The 12,603-nt window shown below is 43.1% G+C and overlaps 1 protein-coding gene across 1 annotated transcript in view; it reads left to right on the top strand.

Annotated features, from left to right (window-relative positions):
- Nucleotides 1-12,603, top strand: part of TSPAN4 (tetraspanin 4) — a 320,255-nt gene that overhangs the window by 116,325 nt on the left and 191,327 nt on the right. The window lies entirely within an intron of this gene.

Here is a 12,603-nt window from a genome sequence, read left to right as displayed (position 1 = left end):
TGACAATAGCGATGCCTGTTCCAGAGTTTCCCCCTTGTAAGATCCTTATTTAAAATCCTATCCATCATGCAGTCTACTTAGCTAATTGTCAGAGCTTGTCATGCCATGTAATTAAGTTTTGGACAGCATTCAGATGCCTCTTCAGGAGTGTGTAAGGGTGTGTGTGGAACTGCATCTCTTCTTCCCTCTTACCACAAAAAATGAGTCACACTTCTGGCTGGCTCAGACAGAGCTGCAGACATCATCACAGTAGGTTGGGTGGAGGATTTAAGATTAGGAACTTCTGTAACCTGATCCCACAGAAAAGCCCTGGCCAGCCTTGCTATTGGTGTAGGGATTTGTTCACAACTGGCTGGGGATGACCAAGGGGATTCTTTTAATCTCATCAGCCTGCTGTTAGGAGCCTGCTTATTATAGCCTAATAACTCTGTCCTAGAAACACAGGCAGCCCTCAAATTAGGATCTCTGTGTTGGCTAGGAAGGATAAGGCTTCAGCATCATGGATTTGAGAGAGCCTTGCCTCTGTTCGCTACTTCTGATGCACACACACAGTTCAGGTAATCAAACTGCTTCTCAAATGTTCATGTACTGCACACACCAGCTATCTCTGCCTCTGACTGACTGAAGTGGGAATAAACCCCAGAGCTTCATTGATTTTACAAAAAAAAAAAAAAAAAAGAAAATAAGTGTGTGGATACACAGGTATATATTTTTTTTCTGGGAAAAATGCCAACACGCTGCTTCAAATTTTGAGGCATTGCCATCCTGGGTACACTCTATTGAATTTTGGGGTTGTTTTGTTTTTAAAGCCATGTTATAGAAATTAATGTCAACATGAAAAGTGTTTTTGTTTTTTGTTTGGATCGTAATAACAAAAAAATAATCTTTGAGGTCCTTTGAATACTCAAACATTATTGCAGCATCTGTGCTGTCCTGATTCATCCTAAGATTTTCAATAGCAGCCTAGTAGAAGTAGAATAAAGCATGGCCCTCACTGGAACCTCTCTTCTATCAGAACTCAGCATGGTCAAAAAAATAAACTTAAATCATGGAAAGCTGTTGAAGTGAATTCCTTTGTGCTACTGTCAGACTGGGAGGAAACAGTCCTATAACATACACAAAAAAATCTTCATCTGCTTTTATGGTGCTTCAAGAAGCATAGACAAGCAGTTATTCAGGACTGAAATGTTTCTGTTTGAGGGATACAAGCTCCATTGACAAAGTCCTTGTGTGGATGATTAAAATGAGATTAAAGCATGCCAGAAGCAGGTTCCCTGGCCAGCCATTTCTGTTTGTTGTGTACATCTCTTACTAAATGGCAGTTTTGTGCCCATAACTGTGTGCCTTTCTCTGCAGCCCCTTTCAGGACTGGGGAGACCAAGGTGAGATGGCTGCTGGGTTACAAACTTTGCCCATCATTTCTGGGAACCAGAGCTGCTGGTCTTGGAATTTCATTGTCTTTGTCTGTAGGAAGTGACCTCCTTTCTCTTGATTGCTCTCCAGCAACCCCTGATTGATCACATCTCAGATATACCCAGGGATTTTTGCAGTTGTCTCTTCTACTTTTGATTTAAGAGAGCACTTGTAAGTGCACTTCATCTTCCTAGGTGCTAAGTAAAAAGGGGAGACAAGATGCAGGCTGTGCCCTGAAAAGTGAAAAATCTGAATAGGGAAGGCAGAGGAAAAAAATACTTTTCTTGTTGCTAAAAGCTTGGGGCCATGGAGAGATTTACAGTTATGCTCTGCAGTTACATGTGGAGTCTGGCAGAGGGCTGGCTGAATTTCTTCAGTAGCTCCCATTGATCTGAGGCTCCAGGTCTATCTACCAGCCACAGCCAGTTGTTGTTCCCAACAGGCAATGCTCTACCCCTTCCTCACTGCTTAGTGGCTTTCAGTGGCTCCAGCCCCACGTAGATCACTTTCCAGCCAGATTTCCCTGTCGTTTGTGCCTCTCTGGGATTTCTTAGGAGCTTGGGATATCATGGCCTCACATGCTATTTTAGGTGTCAGTTGGTAAGAACTGAAACAGATCATAAGTTTTGATGCAAAATAGCATCAGAGCATTGATAGGTGGGGCCAGATGATCTTGACATAATCCCTTTGACAGGGTGGGTAAATCCCACCTGGTGCTTGGCAGGAGCAGAGGAAAGCCTGCAGCTTGGCATTTCCCTGCTGGGGAGAGCAGCCATAAGGGAACATTGCCAGGCTGTGCTCAAACCAGTTATCTTATTACTGAGAACCACTGGGAGTCCAGGAAGAAAAGAGGATGCTTTTGAAGTCAGGTCTGTCTGTTTATGAGCTTCACTAAGCAGCAGAGACCAGACTGTCCCGAGGGCCAGAGAAAGGGGAACTACTACTCTTGTGTAGTTCCTCTGATCTCTAGGTTTTGTTGTGTGGATTTTGTGATCTGTAGTTTAGGATTAAAAAGACCAAAGACCATTTAAGTATGGATTTCATTCTACTGATTGTGTCATCATCCACAGATGTGGAGCCAGCCAGAGTGTATTAGACCCTTCATCAACTAATTAACTTGAGTTGTCAAGCTGCAATCAGTGAACTGCTCTCATACTAAAATAATAATGATAAATTCCTCTCATCTGAAGCTGTCAGCTTCCAGCTGCAACTGGCTTGAGTTTGCAGGGTCTGTTACTTACTCCATGAAGAAAAATCAGATTTGCACCTCTGTCTTGGCAAAGCCAGCTTTGGCTTGGTTCCCTTTCTAGCAGAGTTTGCTGTTGGAGCAGCACCTGAGGCCAGGCCAGGATGATGCTGGGCTCGTAGCACGACTGAAGCTGCCATCAGACTGCCACATGCAGCACTGTGAGTCATTTTAAAGGGACATTTTCTAGTTTCAATTGCTTATTGAGAAACTGATTTGATTTCTTTTGGGTTGCATTTAAAAAAATTTGTAAGGGGTATGTTTCTCTTGAAGTTCTTCCTGTTGTTGTTTTTTTAGGCGAGAGAGGTGATACATATTTCACTGTAGGACAGGGTCTAAGAGCTGTCTGAAGGAAAAGGTGTCCAGGATGCCTTTGGGACTGCTTTTCTGCCCCACAGAGCTGGCAGGCCAGCAGGGAGCCCTTGCAGGCTCTGCTGGGGATGTCAGCCCTTCTTTCCTCCCAGTTTTTGGAGCTTTAGTGCCCTGTCACATCTGTCCTGTCATACTTGTCACACCTATCCTGTCTTAAACAGACCAATAAAGAAATCCCATTCCACAGTGGTAGAGGGAGCCTTGGACTCAATCCTCCTGCCTCTATCTTGCATAAAAAATTGAATGCCAGCTCCTCTGAGTATGACCACTCATAGAAATGATTTTTTTTTTAAATTGGCTGACCACATAGGAATTCCAAAATGGAAGCAAACAAAAATTACTTGTTTGGTTTATCCAAAAGGACTTGGACCAAGGAATTTGTGTAGCCTTCTAAGAAACAATAACTAGCTTCTATTGTAATGAATTTCTTTGCACAGTTTAAACATCACAAATAGAAATTAAAAGTATAGTTTACCCTACAGCATAGGTTTGGGTGACAGCTATAAAAGGCTATAAAGCATCTTAATTAAAGTTTTATAGGCTCATAATCATGTGTTATTTGAGATAAATATCATTAGCAGTACTAGAGCTATGCAGAAGCTTAACATGCTTTAGATATCTGGAAATACGTGTAAAATAAATATTTTTCTAAGGAGGTCTTCTTTCCCCATCAAATAAGAGATCCTTTTTAAGGGCAGGAATGCAGAATACAGAAATCAGGAGGCCTGGTTTTTCTTAGTGCATTCCCTGTCATTTCTAAAAACCATTATGGAACAGATACCCTTTTTCTGTGAAAAAGGTCCTTTTTAGATGGCTTCTTGGTGATTTGATGCAGAATAATTTTTTAGTGTATAAATCTGCCTTCATAAACATCCTCATAAATGTAAACAAACTGCTTGGAGGTCAGACTGCAGAAGAGGTTGACCTTGCATTTTTAGCAGTTTAGCGTATGCTAGAACTTAGATTTATTTAGCAGGATTAAATTTTGCAAAGGTCCTGTGACGAGTGTTTCTTACAGAGTAGGAATGTCTGAAAGCCTACTACAGACTAATAGAAAACACTGAGCACAAATACTCAGGTGCAATTTAGGCACAAATTTGGTGTTGATTAAATGCAGAACCTTAGACAGTATGCAAAATAGGTGATGACTTTAAAGACTAAACAGATACTTTGGTAGTACCTTTGCAATGAGCATCTTAATTTAAGCACCAATTATCTTTCATTCTGTATCATTAAAACTCCAAGTTATATCCTTATTTCTGTCCAAACAAAGCCTCCATGATGAAAGTTTAATAGCATTAAGCACCTTAATAAATAGGGATGAGTTTCTCTTTTTTTTTAAGACATCTTGAGTTTGCTGAACTAGAGCTTCTGCATTATGTTTTGGTAACTGAATTTAGGTGTGTTTTGCAGAAAGGATAGGACATGTATTCTGCTGTAAAATACAGGTGCCTCTTCATTTTGTGTAGATGTACCCTTAGGAACATGAGTTTACTTACAGATTTTGACAGTGACATATAAAAAGAGCTGAATTGTGGTGATGTGAAGAAGTAAATACAAATATATGCTTTCTAGTGCAGGTGATACTTTTTATTCCAAAAGAAAATTTTTATTTCAAACATTAGCACTATTGTACTCACTAATATGCCTATTAGGACTGTAAATCCTAGGCTATTGTTTTAAATTGTTTATTTCTGGGTTTGTTCGAATATGCATTTAAATGTGTGCCTGCTGCTAGCAGTCCTCAAGTCATTTTAACTGTTCACTGCTACGAATACTCAGAATAGCAAATCAAAAAGCCAAAGCTTGTGCTCCTGCCCAGAATTATTTATTTATTTTTATTTTTTAACATCAGAAGCTCCTTTATTTTTGCTTGAATGGTTACAGAGATGGCAAGGATAAGAGATCCACTGCTGTTTACTTTTACTATGTGGGATGATACAACTCTGGTGATTCTATACAGTATTAAGAAAAGAAACAATAGCTGGTAATCTTATATGTAAGGAGATATATGGCCACTTGCATTTTCTTTGTACAAGTTCATTACATTTTAATCTCAATATATAATTATCACATAGTAATTTTCTGTATTATTCCCTTTCAAATACTCTTTTAATTTGTTGGGGGCTCTTTTATATTTCAGTTGTTAAATTTTAAGCTCTCTCCAACACACCTTTGGGTTTTGGAAGGGGAGTCTAAGGGAGCTGTGAGCAAGTTGAGGACTTTTGGCTATGAATAGATGGATGCAGGCCCAGCAGTGCAGCAGCAGAGATCACTTCTCTGGCCGGCCCTGGGGTCTTGGTGTGCTCGCTCACATCTGCTGCCTGAGTTGTTGGTAGAAGAACTCCTCACCCCATTTCAAACCCTGTTCTGTTGGCTGAAGGCACCTCCCAGCCAGCAGATCTGTGGGTCAGCAGCCTCAAAGGTGTGTGCTCAGGGGGGGAATTCCTTCTGCTACAGCAGCACGTGCAGAGTCCAGCTTGATCTGAAGCCTTTGAAACACTGCATTTCTCCTCATGCACAGTCACACCCATGAAAGCATTTAATGTATGCTTACTATTTTAGTCCATGAATATCTCAAAGCAGTGAAAACTGTGGTTGAGTACTCAGTTGAAATGGGCTCTCTGTGACCTGATTCTTCAATGTGCGGAGCGCTCGCTCGGGTGCCTGTGGGGTCAGTGAGCGCTTCTGGGCCTTCATTGCTTTGGAACTGGAGCTGAAATATGGTTATGTGAACTTTGCTTCCTGCTCATCTGCGTGCAAAACCTTAGTCCTGTTTTTAAGAATGCCAGACAAGAAGAGAATCCATTTTGAGTCTCCAAGGAAAAAATCCATAAAGATGTTACAAGGCAGACACTAGTTAGTGAACATTATTGAATCCTTGAGTTTTTCTAAGTCATTATATTGTTTTCTCTGCTTCTGCTTTCACAATAACTTTATCCTTTCATTGGAACTGTGCAGTTGAAAGATTTTCATGCCTGATTACTTTATACTTGACAGAAAGATCCTGAGTACCACATGTGTGTTTGAAATGGTGTTTCTTTGAACGTCAGCTGATCTCTCAGGTTAGAGCAGGTAACCTGATTTTAAGAAAACTAGCACATAAATTGCATCTGTGCTGCTAGGACCTGCTGACACCACAAAGATAGGTCTTGACAAAAGTTTTATTTGGGCTACAACTCTTCTTGTATGGCATGTCAGATGGGTTCTTTATTTCTGCTCTTTCATTCTTTATTACTGAGGACATTAGTAGGAAGCAGGCTTTCTGCTTCTTCAGGAATTTTCAGACTGGCACTGCTTGTCTTTTATCTGCAGCAATAATCCTCTCTGTGTAGGTCTCAAATATGCAGAATTTCCTGGGGAAACAAGGAATCTCCTTACTTTAAAAATTTTAGTATTGGACAAAAGAAATCATTAGAAAAGAACAGGATGACAACAGCCCAGAAAGCACAAATAGCAAGAGAGCTCTGTGGTGCACAGGGTTTTGGGGGCTGATACCAGATAATTTTTAAGAGATTTTGTTTGTTTAGTCTGACTTGGCAGCAGCTATTCTGCATGTATGTACACTCTCAGCACTGTTTGAACACACAGGTGCTCCAGTATGGGTGAAGGAAATGCCTTTAGCCTGAGTCATTCATGTAGGAATAGCAGTCAGTCAGAATCCACAGGCAGAGGTGATGTCAGCATTTATGCAGATGAGAGCACGTAAAAAGAAATGAGGTTTCTGCAAAGTTACTTGTGCACAGGCTTAAATAAAGAGCATTGCAAATCATACCTAGAATATTTTCTCTGTGTCTATGATTATGTTATTTCCATAGCAACTAATTATGCCATAAACCAAAGATCATGACTTCAGGTGACATGTGAGCAGAAGGAGATGAGCTATTAAGTATTGAAGATTTTTTTAAAATGCAAATTTCCTTATTTATAAAGAAAAAAAATAGAAGAAATGAAAGAAACCAAACAAACAGCAAACCAACCAACCCTGAAGTCTGCTATATAAGTGAAATTGCTTGTGCCTGGAATGTGTTTTCAAAGTTTTGTTGGAGACATCAGTAAATATTTCAAGTAGTTGTAGGTACAACTGTGAATATCAACAGATTTTTGTATTAGCTGAGGAAATCTCTAGAATGTCTGACCGTGTTCTCCTGCCCATGCAATCCAGGGCTCAACCCTTTCCAGCAACTATAACCTTTTACAGATACTGAAATTGCTAATGGACGAGCAGGGACCCTGGAAATAAGAGGGAAGGTCTGGGTTCTTAGGTGGGTGATAAGTTTGAGGTTGCAGTGAAGCATACTATCTTCTGCTTCACTTATTAAAAACATTCCTATTTCTTTTGAAAACAAAAGATTCTAGAGATTTCCTCAGCTTACAGCCTCATGGTCCTACTCTTTGAGCTGAAGGACCTGCAACCCAGAGTAGAACTGATATTGCTTGATTTACCAGTTTCTTAGGGGACTTCTTTAACAAGTCTGGTGTTTGGTTTGGGAGCTGGCTTTATGGCTCCCCTCCTGACCCACTTGCACCTGGCTTAAAGTCTTTGGCAACATGTGCAGACTCATTGCACCATGTGAATTTTTAGGAGAGAGCAGGATTGAGGGAGGAAAACTGTTGAAAGCTGCTTGAATTGACCTGGAATGTTTCCAGGGATGGGGCATCTACAACCTCTTTGGGCAACTTCCTCCAGTGTTTAATCATCTCACTGTAAAAAAAAATTTCCTTAAATATATATAATCTGAATCTATTCTCTTTTAGTTTAGAACCATTACCCCTTACCCCATGGCTACAGGTCCTATTAAAAAGCCTGTCCCCATCTTTCTTTAAGCCCCATTTAGTTACTGAAAGGCTGCAGTGAGGTCTCCCTGGAGCCTCCTCTTCTCCAGGGTGAGCAGCCTGACCTCTTCCAGTCTTTCCCATTAGGGAAGGTGTTCCAGCCCTCTGATTGCTTTTGTGGCCCTCCTGCAGACCCACTCCCAACAGGTCCGTATCTTCCTTGAAATGAGGACTCCAGAGCTGGATGTACTATTCCACATGGGCCCTCATCAGAGCAGAGGGGCAGAATCACCCCCCTCAACCTGCTGGCCATGCTGGCCAGTACCCCCCAAGTCCCTCTGGGCAGGGCTGCTCTCAATCCCTTCATCCCCCAGCCTGGGCTGATGCTGGAGGTTGCCCCAACCCAGGTGCAGCACCTTGCACTTGGCCTTGTTGAAGCTCATGAGGTTTCCATGGACCCACTTTCAGAGCTTGTCCAGATCCCTGTGGAGGGCATCCCATCCCTCAGGTGTGGTGACTGCACCACTCAGCTTGCTGGCATCTGCAAACCTGGTGAGGGTGTGCTGGATCCCACTCTGTCACTTAGAGACACTAAACAGTCCTGGGCACGGTTGAGCAGAGACTGAAAACCTGTGGCAGTGTGAGGCTGACAGGTTAAAAATCATATCCTCACTCTCTTTGCTTTGCTCTTTTAGTCATTTATACTCATGCAAAATGAATATACAAAAACAAACAAATCAAAGACTCCATCACAAGGCTTTTTTTCCTCCTAGCTGAAACAGCCAGCTTGGCCCTGAACTTTGGTTCACCCTCCAGTCAGAAGAGATGTTTCTCTTAGACTTTTGGAAGAGGTACAATTTTTATAAAACCTGCATCACTGAATCAAACATAACCAAACAATAGCTGCAAAGAGTGCACTGGGTGAGCAAACAAGGGATTTCTCTCCATGCATATTGCTGAAGAAAAAGACAAGCAGGGCCAGACAGGTTTGATTAACACTTTTCTGTGGTGATCTCTGTATGTACATGAAATGAAAAAGTTGAGCATTTGGAGTGTATTCACCGTTGATCACTCTTAGCTGATTTCAGTGCTGTGGTGTGAAGCAAAGCTAGTAACTCACAAGAAGATGCCACTCTTGTAGTAATGTTTGCTCTTATTCAGGTTGTTCACTGAAGCTACTGGGACTGATGTCACCTATCATGTGCATGCCTTTGCACACTCCTCTGTTGCAGAATGGGAGCAGTTGTCACATCCATACCCTGTTTTATATAGTGTATTTCACTAATACCTTCTAGCAGTGTTCTTAAAAATTTTATTTTGTGGGTCACTTAACAAAGTCTACTGAGGTTAATTCAAAGTGGGTTATTCCATTAGGATGATGGAGCAGGTATGCAGAATTTTGAAGACAGTGACAAGAGGCATTAGTAGGGGGAAAACCAGTGCAACCATTAAAGGACTAATGAAACTAAATTAATGAGGAGGTGAATTAGTGCTGCATATTGTGTGAGCTGAAGCACTGATGTCTTGTGGTCATGAATGTTAAATCATGGTGGAAGAAAAGAAAGCAGTATTCAAAATAATAAGGGAGGTGGTGTGGGGTCTGTGGAGGCTGCAGCTCAGGGTGAGGTGCAAAGTGTGGGCTGTGTGTCTTCAGGTGAAAGCCAAAGCTGAGGCTGCTCAGAGAAAGGGTGTGAGGGATAACACAGTTAAGAGATCTGCCCCCTGATGCCCAAGCCTTTTGCAGTTTATTGCCTGCAGTTCACCTGGTGTCATTAGAGTGAGACTGCTGCCTCTTCTCTTTCAGAGCCAGGGCTTTTGGCTGGAGTCAGGGAAGGGTTACCAGCACTCCACTCAAAGTGGCAGGGACAGAGTTGTTATAACCTAAATGGTAGCGTGCCACCAGAATCAATACAAATTGAACCTCTGCTGGCGAGACTGCACAGTGCTTGCTTTCTTGTGTAGAGGAATCAATATGAATTGGCCACAGGATGGGAATATAGAGATGCAGCTGGGGAGAGAAAAAATAGATGTTAAGCAGAGGTGAACAGTGGTCACTAGGTCCACACCGTGATTTTAGGCTCAGTCATTAACAAAAAGTTTTGTGAAAGCTCTAATTTGCCTGTCCTTTGGGTCACCCTTTAGACACAATGCCCCAGTGATGCAATGCTTCCAAGGTTTGTTCTTCTTGGTTCACACATCACTTTATTGTTAAACAGCTAAAATGTCAGCATGGATCCCAGCATGCCCTTTCCATTCACTTCACACCAGAGATGGGCAAGAGTAGAGTTCAGCAGCCCTTCTCCTTTCCTTGATTTCCCCCAGTCCCCATGCAGGACATCACTCCCTCATGTGAGCATGTCATCCCAGCTGCAGTTAGCCTGTTGGTGCAACATTGCGTTCTCAAGGGTTTCCCATTTAGGCTAGAGATTCTGACTGGGGTTCCTGGTGTGGAAGATTTAATAAAAGAATGATTGTAATGCCTATTTACTAAATGACTCTGTTTCTAATTAACTGTTGTTATTGTAATGAGAAAGAACAGCAACTACTTGAGAACTACATTTTACACTTCAGTGCCTTAAAAAAAGTTGTCATTTCCATGAGGTGTGCTACAGGACGATGGTGAAAAGAGGCTGGAGGAAAAGTACCCTATATTGTAAGGGTTATGCAGGACCTCAGCCTTCCTAAAACATTTTCTGCATCTGTCTGAAATATATACACTGTGTGTTGGTGTTTATTACTTTTTATTTAAAACAAACATTTAGAAATTCTTCCTTCTACCTTAGACCCTGGCTTTATGAATTATTCCACTGTATTAAGGACTTAATTCTCTTAAGAATTGATGATTTCTCACCTTCAGGAAAGGGGAAAGCAAGTGATTTCTAACCCTTTTCTTATCCAGATAGCAATGAGCTGCCTTTGGGCTTCAGTTGTCTAGTTTACGGTAAATATGCCAAATTCTCCTCTGTTAAATGCAGTACCATGGGCACCCTTGTTAAATCACAGTTATCTGACTTGTCACTGCTTCAGCATAATTTGTGTGCTGAGCTGTACCCAGTTTTTCTTTCACCATTTAATATGGTGCTTTGTGCACAGGCATTTTTACATACTGACAGAAAACAGAAAAAATTTGAATAATTTTTGGGTTTCTGTTACTAAACTGGTCTAGTTTTAATACAGGTGAGGAGAAAGGGTGGAGGCAGAACAGTTTGGTAGCACAGGGAAAATTAACAGTATATTGGGAGCTCTGAGAACAGATGTGCTTCCATTGGACCATCTTTATTCGCTAGGGAAGGAAGATTCGTTTAAGGAGGGCAGAGTTCATATTGTGCAGGAAAGGGAGGGGAGTAGAAAACTAATTTTGGAGGTAGGGAAATAAAAAACTGGAAAGTTGTAACTCATCAAAGTTACTGAGACAGATGGTGCAGGAGTTATTACCCTTGTGTTTTGTGCTCAGGTTCTTTCTTTCTAAAGTTTGCACCAGGTATGGTCAGTGTATTTATAGTTTGTGGAGGAAATGAGGAGAAATAATTAGACTCTAAGTTTGCAGTTTGTTAATTAACAGAATTAGAGGGTAGTTTGCAGGGGTGAACTGCTTAGGCTATGTGCAAAACCAGCTTATTTTACTTTTACTAATTTGTTCTTTAATTAATTGGTGCCCATGTCTCTTGATTTATGCTGAGACTGGCAAGATGCTTGAGGAAGGAAATCTGTTTTCATCTTGATTAATTCTCTGCTGGGCAGGCGTTGTAAAAAAATGTTAGCCAGCCATCTTTTGATGTAGTTTCAGTAAGTTGCAGTCAAAATCAAAGGGCAGACAGAGAGGGAGGCAGACAGATAAGGAGGTGGCATATACAGAGACGAGTGAATTACTTGCACAGGGAGTTTGGGGCAAAGATGGTAAATGAGTCTTGCTTTCCTGAGTATTAATACTGTAATTGCCACAGTTTCAGTAAGATATTTCCTTCCCGAAAAGTTGTGTATGGCACATTTTCAACTCTTTACTGCCTGTGGGAGCTGTCAGATTTTAGGGAAGTGCTCCCCAGCGTACGGAGCTTGATGCCGATCAGTGCGTTCTGACAGGGGACAAATGACCTGGCCATTCGTGTTGCTGAGTGATGATTCCGTGGGACGGAGCGAATTAGGAGCATCCCGGTGATGGATCTGCAGCGGAACAAACGAGCCTTCCGACAAGGGGAGCACGGTGTGTCCTGACCCCGCTCCCCGCGGAGCATCCCCGGCGCTTTTGCGTACCAATCCTGCACTGCACGCACTTATTCCCGTTCCTTTCGGCAGCGCCGCCTGCGCACCCGGGCAGCCCCGCACAGCCACCTGCGCCCAGGTCGGGGCTCCGCGCGGTTTCGCCGCGCTCGGAGTTTGGGGGCGGGGGGGAGCCGCGGCCCCGGGCGGGGCTGTGAGGGCGGGCCGTGGGCCGGGGCCGGGCGGGCGGGCAGCGCCATTGGCGCGGCGCTCGGAGGAGGGGCGGCCACGCCGGGAATGGAGCGCCGGGGCCGGCGTTCCACAGGCGGCCGCCGCGGGAGCGGGATGCGGGGATGCGCCGAGTGAGCCCGGCGGCGCGGGGCGCAGCGATGCGGGCGGCGGGAAAGCGCCACGGCAGCTGCTCGCCTTTCGGATAATCCCTGCCCCTGCCTGCCGCGGGTCTCGGGCAGCGGCGCTCTCTTGTCTGTGCGTGGCATGCGGAGCCGGGGTTTTGTATGGCATTTGCGAGCCGAGCGAGGTCACGGTTCCTTTTTTAAAAATTCTTTGCTCTGGGTACAGTATATCTCTGTCTGATTTTT

This window comes from Molothrus ater, chromosome 6, assembly GCF_012460135.2.
Source record: "Molothrus ater isolate BHLD 08-10-18 breed brown headed cowbird chromosome 6, BPBGC_Mater_1.1, whole genome shotgun sequence".
NCBI lineage: Eukaryota > Metazoa > Chordata > Aves > Passeriformes > Icteridae > Molothrus > Molothrus ater.
The sequence above is the reverse complement of the archived record's forward strand: the minus strand, read 5'-3'. Positions and strand labels throughout refer to the sequence as shown.